The sequence below is a fragment of the Lycorma delicatula genome, chromosome 10, assembly GCF_047948215.1.
Source record: "Lycorma delicatula isolate Av1 chromosome 10, ASM4794821v1, whole genome shotgun sequence".
NCBI classification, from domain to species: domain Eukaryota; kingdom Metazoa; phylum Arthropoda; class Insecta; order Hemiptera; family Fulgoridae; genus Lycorma; species Lycorma delicatula.
Genome location: NC_134464.1, coordinates 119,397,033 through 119,414,452, shown reverse-complemented (window position 1 = coordinate 119,414,452; position 17,420 = coordinate 119,397,033). Strand labels below are relative to the sequence as shown.

At 30.8% G+C, this 17,420-nt stretch overlaps 1 protein-coding gene and 1 long non-coding RNA gene across 4 annotated transcripts in view; both read left to right on the top strand.

The window, feature by feature from the left end:
- Actn (alpha actinin) overlaps positions 1-17,420 on the top strand; it is a 351,300-nt gene that overhangs the window by 133,230 nt on the left and 200,650 nt on the right. The window lies entirely within an intron of this gene.
- The window catches only part of LOC142331753 (uncharacterized), a 235,772-nt gene that overhangs the window by 128,369 nt on the left and 89,983 nt on the right, over positions 1-17,420 (top strand). Inside the window, exon 4 of the long non-coding RNA XR_012758081.1 lies at positions 3,552-3,661. This is a non-coding gene — a long non-coding RNA (uncharacterized LOC142331753). The remainder of the gene's footprint in view (positions 1-3,551; positions 3,662-17,420) is intronic.

Below are 17,420 nucleotides of genomic sequence, written 5' to 3'. Positions count from 1 at the left end.
TGATTCATAACGTCGAAAAATGAAAAAAAAGTAGTTTTTTTTACTGATTATTGTGTACTTCCTTCTTGAAGCTTAGTTCTAGAGCTATGATGCCAGGAAAGTTACCTCGAGTTATTAAAATTTCATAAAAAAAAGTATGTATCAAAAGTTTTTTGATGGCCAGGAAAGCCATCAGTCAAATCAGGTAATTTAAGAATTATTTTTGTTAGTATTTGTTAAAATAAATCCTAGAAAGTTTTTATTGTTCATTATGAATATTATTTTTTTTGTAATATGATTATGAATATTTTCATATTTTATAAAGCTAAGATAATAACTGGTTATTGTTACGTTCTCGGTGCGTATGACTAGAATAGATATGTTAAAAGAGATAGTATGGTGATTGTATCAAAAATGGATAATCGGACTTTTTTTAAAAAAATCTTATGTTTAAGGGTCCAACTAGTTCATCTAGACCAAAAAAACAACAAAAAAAAACTGGTATGTATGTGTGTGCATACGTACGTATATGGCACTCCTTTTGGCTTTATATCTCAGGATTCACCGAACCGATTTTCTTCACATTTGTCTCAAATGTTTTTATATATTCTGCGTTGATCTATATTTTTTTTTTAATTCGTTAATAGGTGGTTGATATCGCAGAAAAAATAATTTAGATTTTCTTCCGAGGTAACTACTTTAGAGGAACCCACCGGGTTAGTCTAGTGGTGAACGCGTCTTCCCAAATCAGCTGATTTGGATGTCGAGAGTTCCAGTGTTCAAGTAATAGTCAAGCCAGTTATTTTTACACGAATTTGAATACTAGATCGTGGACCGGTGTTCTGTGGTGGTTGGGTTTTAATTAATCACACATCTCAGAAATGGTCGAACTGACAATGTACAAGACTACACTTCATTTACACTCATACATATCATCCTCTGAAGTATTATCTGAATGGTAGTTACCGTAGGCTAAACAGGAAAAATAACTATTTTAGAAAAAACTCTTTAAAAGCAAATTTGTTACTTGCAAGGCATGAATAAATAATAAAAAAAAAGTTTTAAAAAAAAAATCAACCCCCACCTCTTAAAATTGAGATATTTGTTGTTTTTTTATCTTCTTTCGATTTGTTTTTTTTTTCAAAGTTTATACTTTAAAAAAAAAAAATTATATCCCGGACCTAAAATGCAGAAAAATATTTTATGATGAAAAGCTGTGTAAGGTGTTCTACGATTTGCCAGGAAATCCATGCAATACCTTTAACAAATTACTATACTCAGCTTTTTTCAATTACTAAATACATTTTCTATAAATTATTATTAAAACTTAAATTCATTTATTTTAATTTTTAAAATGATCACTTCTGATAGAATTAATTCCTTGAAAAATGGCAAACGATTGCCGGAAAAACAATCGGGTTCAAAAACACCAAATTTTTGTGAGGATAATAAGAGAATATCAGTAGTTCAAATGTACTTAATTTAAATAATTAGGTTTAATAAAAGGTGTATAAAATAAATACACATTTCAGATGCGTAAAAAAGTCTGGAATTTAATAAAAAGGTACATAAAATATGTCCTAATTTAAATAGAGCGCATTTATAAATTTATTTGAATATTATATTAAAATGTTTTGAAAAAATACTTTTTCATAATGAAATTTTAATGATTATTGAATCTTTAGTTTATTTTTTTATCACTATTATGAAGCAAGTATCAAAGTCATCGGCAAAGATATAGCATGTTAATTACAAGCGACCTTTATGATTTTTGCTTATATTTACTATTGAATTTTTGCTTTTATGTGGTTATGTATTTCTACAATCAATTAAATGTGATATTTGTCCTCAATTTATTGATAACATATGAATGATTTATTATTTATTGTAGTTGTTAAACTAATGAAGAAAACAGTTATTTATTATTAAAATTATGATAAATTAATTAACATAATTATGAATATAATTAATTTCGTGATTATCTTATCCTTAAAAATTTTATTTCTCTTTTTTAATTAATCTAGTTGTATATAATTTTTTACGTATTGTTTTGTGTGTAGAGCATTTTCATCAATCTCATATTACTACGTATTTCAGGAGCAGTCATACGTTTTTCGTATGTCAAATCCAATTTCAGTTCTTTTTTATCGATAAATCCTGGAATGACTTCTTTCTGTTGATTCTTACAACCTAAATGCTACACTTGTAAGAATGCGTTTGCATATATCTGATTATTATTTAGTATTTTTTTTAATTTTTTGGACAAATATTTGTCTTTCGTGTATATCTTCTTTATTTTATTATTATTTAGCACTTAATGGAATTGAGGGTGTTTTATTTCTTTTATACGCCTTCTGGTTCAATTTTCAGATTAATGTGGAGGCCAAAGAGAGGCTTAAACGAGTCTTTTCGAGATAGAAGCCTTAGAATTACTTCGTGTACATCAACGATTTTTTGTATGGTGTTTAGAATATTATTGGGATATATTTTTCAGAGGTCGATTTCATAAATAACAAAGGAATCTTTTGAGTTTAGATACATATCCTGAACCTGATTTTAACATAGTTATTTATTCTTGCCTCTAAGAAAAGAGATTTGCAGCGCTTTGCCTTAAGTAAGAAGTAGATTTATTATTGTCTTATGCCCCATCGTAGGATCGCTGACAATAGTATCCTATATTTCAGAAATTAAACTTAGAGTAAAAGAGATAATTTCGTAATATTTATAAGTTTAAAGCCTGTAATTAATTTTAATTAGAAGATTTCAAATTAATCGCAAAAGATGTGAAATTTGGTCGCAATAGTAGTAGTAGGAGTAGTAATGAATGCTTGACTTAAAAATTTAAATAGCTTGTCTATTTTATTATCTGTTAGGGTGAATGCTTTTCATCTTAAACATTTGGAAAATGTTACATTATAAGTTCTAGAATCATACCCATGTTAGCTTGATATGAAATGTTTAAATTGATAAAACAGTTGGAAATCGAACTTTAGCTTGTGTTGATAGAAAAACATATAAATCTGCAGAAGTCAGGTATTCAATTAGTTCTAAATTGAGATGTAATCCTCGTAATTTTCATTCGAAAGAATCCCTCCATCTACGGGATCTAAACTTAACATAAAATGTATAAACGGAAGCCTACTAGTAGAAAATGTCTTTTCTTGTACAACCTTTATAGTAAAGCGTACCTTAATCCGTTCGGCTACACCATCTAGATTAGTAAAACGTACCGGTGAGATTAGGAATTCTCATGCCTACCTGTAGATATCTTTGTAGTCGACGTGTTACGAACGCCCTGCGAAGTATGAGTATTAAACAGCTGAATAAAAAAACTGAGCAATCGATGATTTATTTTTTCGTAGATATGTTCCGTTCAGAATAATGACACTTTAATGAATTTACTGACAACGTTTAACAGACTTGAAGTCTGTTAAACGTGGGTCATAGCCTAGATTAAATAAGTATATTCTTATGTTCACTGGAATTTAAATTTTAAATGTAGATTTATTACTATTATTTTATATTTTAATTCATTATTGTAATGTAATTTTTTTAATTTTTGTTTGTTTCAGGTCGGTCTATGGATTTAAATTATATTCCGGTCCAAAACTTGTAACTTTGCCGTATATTGGAATTGTTATTTATTTAATATTAAATATTTGATTCCTTAAACAATATCCAGGTATAAAATTTAAGTTAAAATCTATAAATACACATAGTGCTTGCAGAACTATTTTAAATTGCTACAGATTTTTGTATTTTATTAATAACTTGGGCCAAATTTTCTATAATATAAACTGTATAAAACAATTATGTTTTTTCATATTATTTTTTGGCAATGCGAGTGTGTCTTTTTCTTAATACAGTATGATTAATTACATTACAGAATTCTACTCTTTTTTTTTTTGTTTTTTGCTTTCGCTGTACTTTCTTCGTCTGCCAAAATGTATTCCTTGATTAATTAAGTTAATCCTTTCCCATTGTTAATATGTTTGTTCTTTTTTTTAATGTAATTACACTGGGGTACAAAAAAATAATTTTTTTTTGTCTCGGGAAGAAAAAAATTTGCGATTCTGATAGTATTTTTTCTCTTGAATTCAAATATGATGTCGGTTTTTCCCCATCACGCAAGGTTTTCGAGAGACAAGAATTTATAATTTCAAACATTTTAATACTTTCTGCATTCTTAACTACACAATATTCAATTATTTGACTCGCCTAGAAAGTCAGAAATGATGATCTTCTGTTATATTTCGCTTGTGGAAAATCCCTCTTGATGGTCCAACAATAATCGGCCAGAATATTAGGATAGGATTTCATTCGCCTTGGTATCTCTTTTTCATAGCTAAAATCTCCTGATGAAAGTGTTCACCGTGCTCGTCGCTGACTGCGCTAAGATTTTCCGGTAAGAAATCTAGGTGCGAGTGCAGGAAATGTACTTTTAAGGACATATTACAACCCAAATTTTTTTAAGATCGTTGACAATATCCGGTAATTTTCCCCCTTTCGATTTCCCAAAAATCTCTGAGTAACATTTTTGAATGCTTGCCAAGCTGCTTTTTCCAGTGGATTCAATAGTTCGTCAAACTTTTCATCATGCATTAGTGATCGTATTTATAGACCCACAATTATTCCTTCTTTAATTTTTGCATCACAAATTTTAGGAAATTCTGTTTTAAGTACAAGAAACCGGGAGTATTGTCTATGGCCTTGACGAAATTCTTCATTAATCCTACTTTGATATATAACGGCGGTAGATAGACATTTTTAGGATTATACAAGTTTCACATTTTTCTGTTCCGGAATAAGGGATTCGTTTTTAGGCCATTCTTTTCTAATGAAATTGTTTTTTTCTGTTCCTACTATCTCATTATACAGAAAACAACAGTGTGTAACCAAGCTGCAGACCAAGAATAAGTGTAATTAACCTTTAAATCACCACAAATATTCCATTCATACACTGCATATTGAAGTTTTTCCAATATGAATTTAAAGTTTTCATATGTTTCTTTCATACTAGCGGAGTGAGTCACAGGTACTGATGGGAATTTATTGCCATTATGCAGACGCACAGCTTTTAAACTAACTTTAGAAGAATCAGTGAACAAGCGCCATTTTGTTGGGTTATGTTCATTACAAAGTATCTCCATAAGAGAAGAAATGTCATTACAAAACAGTAAGCCGTTTTCTTCAGAAAAATAGTTTTTAAATTCAGAATGAGGATTACGACAAGTACATATCTTTGTATTCTTTTGACGAATATTCCATCCTTTTAGCCGGAAAGCAAGCATTTCAGACTGTTTTTTGGATAACTTTAAATCTCGTATAAGATGTTAAGATTTTCTTGAGTCGGTAAATGAGGCTCAGATGAACAGCTTTGTTCAAAAGTTATATTACCAGAATCTGTTTCTTTTTCTTCCTTACTTCCATCAGACTCAGCTCTCTTCATCTAATGTCACATGTTCTGGAGACTTTGGTATGGGCAATTCTTCGCAGTGTGGAACTGGTCTAATTACAGAATGCAAGTTAGGGTGCACCACTATATGTTTTGATTTTGATGTAATCCCTTTAACGTTTGTTATGCAGAAATAACAGTCAGAAGAGTGATCTCTGGGTTTCCTCCAAATTATGGGGATGGCAAATAGCATGTGGCGTGTGCCATTTTCCACGCAGTGGGAAGCCTAGAACACGATAAAAACAGATATATACGATCCAGGCCCTTGTTTGTTCCCCGAATTTACACCCAAAATAAAGTTCACAACACTTTTTTTTATTACTAATGGAGGTTTATTACTTAGGTTTCGCCTTTGAGACTGACTTAGCGTAATTTCATCACATACATAACAAAAATTGTCAGGATGATTTAAACAAACTCTAGGCATTTTGCATCTAACGACTAATTAAAAGAAATAAAGTTGTAAATATGTAATACCAATAATTCAGACACACAAAGCACTCACAATGACGTTAACTGGTTCACTACTATCTCACAACTGGCAGTGTTCTGATGAATGTGTGCTACACTAGATCATGTTTGCACGTCTATACACTAGTGAACCTGCACAACGGTATCAGCGCTACCCTTTGTGCTACACTAGATCACGTTTGTACATGTTTATACGCGTCTGAACTTGCACAACAGTAGCAACGCTACCCTTTGAGTTAGCTCATTTGGTTCCATCATATTTACGATGCTGTAGGAGCTTTTACTTGACAATGGACAAATGGACGAAAAAACGTTTTAAAATATTTAAAAAAAATTAAAATAAAAAAAAGCTGTGGGTGATAGGGAAATTCCGAATACATATTTGAACAGGGGATAAAAAACCGCATTAAGTACACCTATTGGTACTTGTGAGACAAAAATTATTTCACCAGTATTATGCCTTTGAAAATTTGTCTATTTAAAAACCTTTATTTCTTTTGCCGATTAAAAAGCGATAGGACGTTAATTTTTTATATTTTTTTTACATTTTAAATGTAAATTATTATACGCCAATATCCGTGAGTGATAGCGTCTCGGCCTTTCATCCGGAGACCTGGGTTTGAATCCCGGTCAGGTGCGGCATTTTTCATAGTCTACAAATTTCCATGTTCTCATTCCCATCATCTAAAAGATTCTGTGGTGAATTATTTCATCAGTCAAAAAAAAAAAAAAACAAAATACTGAATGTTGGCGATGTATAAGTATGTATGCTTATATACTGCTTCCCGAAGAGACGGGTGAATTAATTTACCGTATTACATTATCTAATCTACTTTTCTTATAATTGTGATAGAAGTATCTAGGTATAAGCATTAGTATATAAGTAGAAAAAATAATTGTATAAGAATAAAATAAATAAGAAAAGCTTATAAGTAGAAGTAACATTTGAGGTTAAGTACGCTTGGAGCGTATTTAGCTCATTGAAGAACAAAATGGTAAAATAGTTCATTTCTCATTTTTCCTAGTAAGCCTGGTGGTATTGAGCGCTCGTTATTCTGGGAAATGGTTATTTTCGTGATCGATTGGTATTTTGCGTCGGGTCGCTGACCAGCTTTTTGTTATGACATCTATCGTACTTTAATAATTTTGGCTATAAATACTTAAGAAGGTTATATGATAATTTCAGATTATTGGTATTTATGACCTGTAAATTTATTACGGTTTTTTATTAACTTTGTGATTACTTTTGAGTGTTATTTGTGGTTTGGCTTTACATGTTAAAGAATAATAAAAGTAAAAGTAAAATAAATTCCTTCTTCCTCGCAAAGTCGATGGCTTGTGAAAAGAACACTTCGAGTCCCATAGAATTTTTTCGTCTTTTTTTGAATGTACAGTTTCCGAACTGTACACATATGTCACAAACTATTACGAAAATGTATAATTATGTATGTTAAAATTTTAGCCTTTATCTTTACCCTCATGAAATTTCAGGTCGTTTTTATTCCGGCGAATTTAAAAAAAAAAATTGGTTTTTAAAAAAAGCTGACTACATTGTTTCTTAAGCACGGGTAACACACAATACACACACACAACTTAATTTAAAGTTACTTAATCAATTTTATTTAAATATAATATTTTTTCGTTTATTAATTCAATGATTCTAACTGAAGTGCGCACGCATACCGTATTTAATTCGCGCGGGTGTAACGGTACAAAGTAGCACTAACTAAACTAATGTAATTTCACAACTTACGTAGAACAAATATCGCTAGTAGGGTCGGCATACTGGTTAGCCGCGAGGCTAAACGCACCAGGTATCTAGTCAACTGGTCGATCGAGTTTCTCTTTTTACACTTTAAATACTGTTTAATTCCACCGATCACCTGTGATATCACAACATAGCAGATGACTACAACAACAGTTTTTGGGGTGAGTGTGCGATTTTCCAAAAAACGTTTTTGGCACATGTTATTCTTTAATCGTTAACAAATGCGCTTAAGAAAAATATGACCGTAATTACGCGAAATCTCGAGTTACTGAGGGTAACATTGTTCTTTAACTTCACCCCCTTGAGGTTTTAAGTTGAAAATTTAATGGCATCAATGAACCATATATAGAATTAATCTGACCAAGTTGGCCAAAATCGGTTCGGTAGTGTTGAAGATATAAGATGATTTAGAGGCCAACACCGAACTCACACTTACATACGAACATTAACATCCGGAAAATTTTCATCCGGTTTTTTGGGTTCCTTAGGTAACAAAACGTGAAGATTCGGCGAAAACAGCGTATGCCCAAATTGGACCGATTGCAATTCCGTTCTAGAGTTATAGCGCTATCTAGACGGGAAGGTAATAATAGACCGATGTATTCATTAGGAAACTTGATATTTTTGTTTGAATTCTAATGATTATTCGCTTGGTGTGATTCAAGTACAGTCCACGATTGCTTGAACTGAACTGTTACTCCTTGGCGCTTCAGACCGTGTAAGACCTTCATTAAGATGCCATTCCACTCCCTGTCCACAGCTTTTTTGTCTCCTTTCTCTTAACATTCATTCTCTACATCCTCAATCCATCGTCTGCTTGGTCTCTCCCTCAATCACCCCCCCCCCCACGGGTTTCCTTTATAAACTACCTTCACATTCCTGCCGTCGCTTATTCGCTCCATGTGTCCCAGCCAATTCAACCTTCTCACCAACAATATCCTGGCTGCCAAAAATTTCCCGCAATTCCTGGTCGGTACGTACTCTTCCATTCCCCGTTTTTACATACCGCTCCGTATATTTTACGTAATATTTTCTCTCCTAGATATGCAGCATATCCTCTGAACTGAACTGATAATCTATTTATATCAACAGTTTAAGGCAAAATACTCAATCGTCTCTTGTTTTCAACAAAAATATTTTCCATTCATAAAAATGTTGTAACTGTTTTATATATTTCAAATTAAAAATTAAACTATACATAAGAGAAAAAATAAAACGAAAACGTAACTCAAAAAACAAATGTAAAAATACAATATAACTATAGAAAATTTAATAAAATATATAAATCATTTAATTTAATGACAGCGTATACCATTAATAATAAAATTTTAAATTATTTAAACGATAGAGATCCAACTAAAACCTTAATAACTGGAAATAAATATAATGTGAACAGACAGAGTGTATACTGTCTAAAATATGAAGATTGCGAATTACGATATAGAGGTATGACCAATCGTACCTTTTTAATTAGAATTAAAGAACATATCAGTTGTATAACAAAGAAATACAAGGACCGCTCAAATTTTGCAAACTCATTTTAAATATTAAACGTAATTATAATCCAAATAAATTTACGGAAGTATTGGATCACTTTAATAATTTTTATAATACTTTTAATCACGAAAAATATCACATATATAATAACAATAACAAAATAAATGAACAGATCATTTTCGACGATGCCATTATATACAAGCAAATAATAAACAACAATTATTAAGTTGGTTAAACTGATTCTACAATTTATAGATTTCATAACAATTGTGATACTCTTATAAAACGGACGTCAATAAATTGATTTTATTTATTCATTTAAAAAATGACGATCAATTGTTATACATTTAATTTTGTTATATGAATTTTATATATTTTAATTATAAATTCCTCCTGAAGATGGCAGAATAGCCGAAAGCGCTTGAGGAAGTCAAATGGAATTTTTGTAAGCTGTTTTTAAAATTATGTATAACTTTTTTATAGGCTAAAGAAATACTAAAACAATGTAAACTAAACAATATAATTTTTAAATTATGTATATTAATTTAAAAAATGCTCCATTTACCGTTTTAAAACGGTAAATGGAGTTGAGTACTTGAGCAGAGATCGCTGCTTCTTCAGAACGGATTTCTTTGTTTTTGTTACAAATTAATTAAATACATTTTTTAATGGTAAAAATAGTTGTTTACAATCTAAGTTATTGAAATAAATTGAATTGTTCTGGTTTAGTTTGCTGTTTATCATGCTCAGTTTTTTGTATGTTCTTAATTGTGTGTTTTTTTCCGGGTATTGTATTATAAATTCATAATTTACATATAAAGTATCTGCAATTTTAATATTCAATTCTGATTTTAATTGTTTTAGATTAAATTTTGGAAAAAAAAATGGAAAAAATTTATTATTTTACTTTAGACTTATTTCAAAGTTACATGCTTCAAATTCAGGTAGTGCCTTCTTTCGTTAGAATATAATTGCTATTTATTCTATAATTATTGAATTAAATCCTGTAATTTTAATTAACAGTTCTGTTGTTAAACTGCAACTGAATAAAGCTGATTGAAATGGTGATGTTAAACGAAGTTCATTGTTAAATGAATGAATTCGCTGTTGTTTCTCTCTTTATTCATGTTTTTTTTTTTTACATTCTTTCCTCCTTTTCATTCTCTATCTCTCTCTCCTTCTCTCTTTCTTCGTCTTTCTTTTATCTGTGTTAAATTAATTTGGAAACGGTTGGTTATTCTTGATTAAGATTGTTTAATGAAAGAGAAAAAAGAAGACGTTTCTTTAGTGAAGTGGTTTTGCATGGTCATCGACTTCTACTTTTTTCACGAGAGGCGTTCATAAAATTTCACCAACATTTAACAGATGCGAAGAGATTGGAATGAATTTTTAAATATGTTTTAACGGTGCAATAAATTGATTTTGTTTATTCATTTAACTTTTTCATACTTGGCACCTACTTTTTTTATAATCTTATCTTAACGTTTTTATTATTTTTGTTATGGCTTTTTTTGTGAGAGTTTTATTTTTTAATTTCGTTTTAAACAATTTGAATTTATTTACTGTTAGTGCAGTAGATAATTGTGCTCGAAGCATTTTCTGCATTCCTGTACCGGTTGAATTTATTTGTATGACCTTGGCGGTTAAATTTTATTTATAGTATTCAGTATTGATGCTAATAATAATAGATTCTGTAAATGAGATCACATCTACGTATGCGCAATGTAATACATTTTATTTTACCCCCGCCAGTCCGTTCACATTTAGAAATTTATGTACTATTCGGTCAGTATGACCTATATTCTTTATTTTATGAAATTAATTTTATTTTATAAGTAATGTATCTTATTATTTTTAATTATGTACATTTAATTTTTTTTATTATTATTAAAATGCTGCAGTAAGTTACTGTGTTTTAAAGATCCCCTATTTACAATAAAATCAAATGAAATTAAAATTGTTTTAAAAAATTAAGCTGCACATGTTACAAATTTCATCGGAAATGATTAAAATTGTCCTAATTACATAAAAAAAGATACATTCACTTTTTAAAAAAAGTTGACAATACAGTTGTAGTGTTTTCTCGTCACGCGACTTTTTATCCGATGCACGGCTTACACGCACAACTTAATTTATAATTTTATTTAAGTACAATATTTTTGTGTATTTTATTCAGTGATTCTAACTACAGCGCACACATACCGTATTTCATTCGCGCGGGTGTGGCGGTACTAGCGGCTACTTTAAATAAATTTTTACTCTCTAAAAAGTTATTCATTTATTTAATTCTACCGTTAACCTGTGACGTCACAATATAGAAGATGACTACAGCAGTAGTCCGACCCTAGTGGGAAGTGAGATGTGTAACGGGGTAGGCCGGGTTAAGTCCCCCACTTTGATGGATAACAAATCTGTGGATCCAACGAAGTGTTTACAGAAAAAACTGCAACGAAAAAGACCCACTGTACTGCCTTCTACAACGTTTCAAAATTATTACTATTTTTGCAGTGTGGGTGTAAGTAACATAGCAAAAGATTTTTACACAGAATGTTTTTTTTATTTTATAATTGTTCACAGAAATATAAAAAAAAAAAATGCAACGAAAGTCATCCCTTGTAATACTGTCTTCTATAATTATTCAAAATGAAAATCATTTTTAGGGGTGGGGTGAAATTAAGCAAAACATTTTTTTTTTACAAAAGTTATTTACTTTATTAATATTCACAGAATTATAAAAAAATGTATATAACCTTAATTATGTAAACTTTGGAGACGATCTCGTTACCTCCTGTATCCCTCACCCACCGACCTTTTGAACTGAAAATTCAATAGAATCAATGCCCCCTGCTACAGAAATATAGCCAAGTTTGGTGAAAATCGGTCAATAGTTCTGGAGATATTAGGCGATTACACGCCTACATGTGCGATATGTACGCACATTTCGTCGCGGAAATTTTAATGTAATTTTCCGCTTTTCATAGGTCCTTAGGGGTTAGTTCGTCAAGAATAGGTGTGAAAACTGGATATTCACTATTTTGACCTATACCATTTTTCAGTTTTGTGGAATCCTTAGGGGTCAATTCAACAAGATTTGGTGTGAAAACCGGATTTGCCCAATTTTTACCGATCATCATTCCCTTCTGTATATGCAATATACAGAAGGAAATATGCAATATACTTTTCTTATGTATAGCTGCAATATAGACGGGAAAGTAAAATGAAGTTGATTTTTTTTTTGAGTCGTCGATTAAATGACCGGTTTGATGTTGTTCTTCATTCCTTCCTATTCTATGCTAATCTTTTTAAGCTGAACATATTTGGTACATCCAACATGTTCAATTATCTGTTTTATAACAAATTTTATCTTCAGTTTTTGTTGTCTACATTTATTATAAGTATAGAATGAACATTAAATAACGGTTTGTTGTCTTTATACTACATTCTTTTTAAGTTAGTTATGGTTCAAGAGAATTTTCCTATGATTTTTTCTATAATAAACTTTGCAGTTCAGATAATTAATACAGTCCATGTTGTGTTTTATGGAATGGAATGGAATGCAAAGTTGGCGGGAGTTTATAGATTCTCCCTACGGATCGCAGAACCTGGACAGAGTCCCTTGATGCTGGATGATTCAATCGGGCATGTTTTTGAAAGATTTATTTTAAATGACGGGTCTAATTTTTCAAGTTTTGTCTTATTTAGTATTTTGTGTTTTAAGGACGGATTTAATTGTATTCCAATCCGTTGTTAAATCAGCGTTATCAAACCAATTTTATGGGCCGACCGCGGAAGGCTAGGCTTATGAAACCTGTCCTCCCGACGTAATTCCCCTTCAGACCGTCCACTGAAGCCCTTTCGGTGCTAACGCTTCATAGGCTAGCTAGGAATACGCCACAACGGGGCACTAACTATATGGAGGGAGCAATGCGCCCCCTTCTCCGGAGGAGTCGCAATTGCTGATTTAAGTTAATTTATATGTAAGTTTTAAAGAAGGGGTTGTGTAGAAGCTCTTCATCCACTTCTGTTATGGCTGCCTTTCAGGACGCATATCCATTTTGGCCATCCCTGAATCCATTTTGACTAGTTTTGGCGTGACGTCTTTACGAACGTATGTATGTATCTCGCATAACTCAAAAACGATTAGCCGTAGGATGTTGAAATTTTGGATTAAGGACTGTTGTAACATCTAGTTGTGCACCTATTTTGATTGCAGTCGACTGAACCAAAAGTGTTGAAAAAAGCCCAAAATCCAAAAAAATTTGGATTTTGGACTTTTTCTTAACTGCAGTAATAAGCTCTCATTGAGAGCTTTTCAATGATATATTATAATTGGTACTTATTTTCATTGGTTGCAGAGTTACAGCAGCCAAATCAAATTTTAATTAATAAAATATTTGGTTCTTACAAGGGGAAGGAAGGCACATCGGTTCGAATCCGACTTAATTTTTTTTTTTTAATTATTGTTTTATTAGTAATTATTAACCTTTGTAAAACAAAATTACGATAAATAATAATTCAATAACAAAAAAAAAAAAATGAAAAAATATCAGAAGTTATTAATAAAATAAAATTTTATGTACTTTTCATTTTAAAAAAAAAAATGTGTATATGTAATTTAAGGCGTACAAGGAAGTCATGTGGTGTTCACATCAGATTTTTTTTAATAGTAATCACGAGCTATACTTATAAACCAATAGATGAAAAAAAATAGAATTCGACACCATAATAAGCATTGTTCCGTTTGCTTAATTTTTGAGAATTTCAGTTTATTTAGAAAGCTTATAAGAAATAAAAAGAATTTTAGAGATTAAAAGCTTACTTAGTTTTATCTGTTTTAAAACTTTCGGTGGTCAGTTTTAATACGGCAGCCGTTTTATAATGAATGCCCCTATTGTAGGCTTTCGGTGAAGGGAGGATTTTTCTTTACACAAAACAATTTATTATAACAGCATTATTATACGGTACGGACATCATTTCAATTAACGACGGGGACGGGAAAGGGTTCTGATGGAAAGAAGAATATTCATTAAAACTGCTGACAATTTCGTCTTTCTGTTACAGAAAAAATACAGATGCCTCACATCGCTCTACGGCGAAACAGCTGTTCAGACATGTACAATGCCTTTATTGTATTTCACGCTTACTTGAAGCGATTGTATTCTTTCTCAACAAACGGAGGTTACCACCCGTTTTAATAATAATAATTGTGGTTTTTTCTTACTCCCTTTTTCCATTCTGTTATTAATTGAATCCGTAAAATTATTTACGTATCGTGGTAATGGTATTAAAATTGACAGTTCAGCGCAAGAAAATTACTAATCTTTAATGTAATTCATTAACAAAATTTTATAAAGTTGAAATTCACAAAAACAAGCATAAAAAACGGGGAAATTTTTACGGGTAATGTACGATAAATAAATTACAACTCTCATGAATGACTGTAAAGAAGTTTTAAAATGATACTAAACAAAAATTTTTTACTTAAGTTATTCGAAAGGTATTCTGCAAAGATAACCATTTTCTTTCGTGACCACCGTGATTCACGTTTACAGTAAGAGTATTCCTCTTCCATTTTGAATTAATGGAATTTTAGTAATGTTGCATTGTAGACAGAATCTATTAGATATCATAAAAAGAAAAAAAACTGTCATTAATTAATAATGTTAAAAAACATTCTGATATTAGATAGCATACCTTAAAACTTTAGTGATATTGTAATAAATTGGATGATTTTTTAACTTTTGCCGAAATCTTATTTGTTGTTTTAACTTTTTGGTTTTATTTATTATTAATAGTATCGACTGAAATTTTTAGCTTTACTGAAAGAATTTGCATAACGTGACGTAAATGATCATCCGTTATATATTTGCTGAAGTGTACATTTTTTGAGATGTTTGCAAAAAAGTTAACGGTTGTAGGCATGACTGATGCTATCTTTTTATTTCTCATATTGTATCTTCTTTTCTTTTGTTCTTTTTAAATTGAGAAGTAATTATCAGTTACTTATACAAATAAAGGGTTACGCGAAACGGTTGTTGAAATAAACTGAAAAACATGTTTAAGCTCCTGAAATCGTACACCAAAATATTTATTTAAAATTTAAACGTAGATAACAATTTCGATTGTTAAACAATTATCATCTATAGAAAAACTATCTACGGAATGATTCACGATGAATGTAACAAACGTTTACAACATGTTCTTCCGGTGAAAATAAAGATGTTAATTGAAAGTTTAGTTTTTAGTTCCTGTGTACTTTATTGGAACCGTTTTATTCAGAATCAAATTCATTGCAAGTTTTGTTGAAAACTTATCTTTGTTGATTATCCATTATCCAAATGTAGTAGAAATAATGTTAGACAACTGAATATTAAAATAGGAAGAGAAAAGATTGTGGAGGTATAAGAATTCTGTTATTTGGGAAATAGAGTTACTAAAGACGGACGAAGCAGGAGCGATATAAAATGCCGATTAGCGCAGGCGAAACCAGTTATCGGTTAGAAATATAATTTGCTTACATCAAAAATTAATTTAAACGTCAGGAAAACATTTTTGAAAGTATATGTATGGAGCGTAGCTTTATATGGAAGTGAAACTTGGACGATCAGAATACCTGACGAGGAAAGATTAGAATTTTTTGAAATGCGGTGCTATAGGAGAATGTTAAAAATCGAGATGGGTGGATAAGGTGACAAATGAAGATGTGTAGCGGCAAATTGTTGAAGAAAGAAGCTTTTGGAAAAACATAGTTAAAAGAATAGACAGACTTATAGGCCCCTTATTAAGGCATTCTGGAATAGTCGCTTTGATATTTAGGGCAGGTAAAAGGGAAAAATTGTGCAGGCAGGCAACGTTTGGAATACATAAAAAAAATTGTAAGGGATGTATGATGTAGGGGTATACTCACATGTAACAACTGGCACTAGATACGGAGGGAATCTTTGAGAGCTGCATCAAACCAGTCAAATGACTGAAGACAAAAAAAAATTATCCGTTTAACAAAGTTATTTTACGCCGAACATAAGTGTGTATTTGGACCTCAATCTTTTGTCTTTTATCTCATATTTCTCATGAACTACTAAAAATACAGTTTTGGAACCTATTTACTTTTTTCTTCAAATTTTCAGGTCAGATTTTATATAAAACCATTAAATTTTATTTCCTTAATTTGGTCCTCAAAAATTTCAATTTAGCTTAATTTTCAAAAATTAGAGTGATATCTTTCACCAGCACACTGGCACTCGCTATCGAAGCGTTTCGTAACTTATGTTTATATGAATTTTGTACTTTTATTTTCGCCATAGAATATGTCCTGAAAATTTGTTACATTTTTCTTGAATAATTCTCTATAATAGTCAAATATGTGAATTAAGTAAACGGAAAGAAAACAAATAATAATATTAATTAACCAAACTATAAGTACGAAGTATTATAAAATACGAACTTTTATTTCTAGATAATTCCAAAAGAAAGCATAACTTTAGTTTAAAAATATTGAAACTTTCAATTCAGACTGTTCAGCGCGACTTTGGTTGTTAAAAACTTATGGTAAAAAATGTAGACCGCATGAACCTTAAACCAGTCAAAGATATGCCTAGCCATTAACAAAATCTTAAGGGAGGGGATAGCAGTTTAACGTTTTTTTGATCGAATACCTTTTCATAAATGGGTTTTTAAAAATTCAAACAGTTGTCTGTTGGTCTTCTTCTGGATGTGCTTAACACGGCATATCACAATAATTTTAAATTATTTACATAAGATTAATCTACCATATAACAGTAAATTGTTTTATATGTCAGTTACCTCAAATTTTCTTATCGATGTTCGCAAGTCGATCAACCTCAGTAGGAATGATTTCCGTAACATCACTAACAAATATAAGCGTGGAATGGATTATAATCGTGCGGAATAATGGCGTTAAATGAAATTCTAAGACCGTATTATTATCTTCATTTGCAGAATTAAAACGTGATGAACATTATTGACTTCTGTGTATTTAATAATTTTATTGGAATTGTCATGCTATTTGCATTAATAGTAAAAAGCGTAAAAACCATCAGGCATTGTTGCTCCGGGTTGGATTTTCCCAATTTTATTTATAAATGTATTTGATGCGTTTGTTTTCTAAGTTCATTGTGCTTACATAATGATAACTCGTCGTCTCAAATCACTTGTATAGAGGGTGATTTTCGAAGTAGAAGTTTCTCAAGTTCAAATCCTACTAAAAGTTGGTTGCTTTTATACGGATTT